We start from the raw sequence: 494 nt of genomic DNA on the forward strand, positions 1-494 counted from the left end.
AGTCTGGTCTGTAAGAAAACAATATTAAACACAATTTAGTACCTATTGGATTTAGGCCCGTTGCGTCCACTCCCCCCCCTCCCACTAACCAATGGGTTTATCCCTGTTATCGATATGGTAATGTTATCATGATGAAGCAGACGAGGAATCACAATAATTATGATTCTTTGGAGGGAGGGAGGGAGGGAGGGAGGGAGAGAGGGAGGGAGAGAGGGAGGGAGAGAGAGAGAGAGAGAGAGAGAGAGAGGAGAGAGAGAGAGAGAGAGAGAGAGAGAGAGAGAGAGAGAGAGAGAGAGAGAGAGAGGGAGAGAGAGAGCGAGAGAGAGAGAGAGAGAGAAAGAGAGAGAGAGAGAGAAAGAGAGAGAGAGAGAGAGAGAGAGAGAGAGAGAGAGAGAGAGAGAGAGAGAGAGAGAGAGAGAGAGAGAGAGAGAGAGAGAGAGAGAGATTGAGATTCCTTCCCTCTTTGCTGCCGTTACATTAACTTCAATAATATA

Source organism: Glandiceps talaboti, chromosome 23, assembly GCF_964340395.1.
Source record: "Glandiceps talaboti chromosome 23, keGlaTala1.1, whole genome shotgun sequence".
In the NCBI taxonomy this organism is placed as follows: Eukaryota; Metazoa; Hemichordata; class Enteropneusta; family Spengelidae; genus Glandiceps; species Glandiceps talaboti.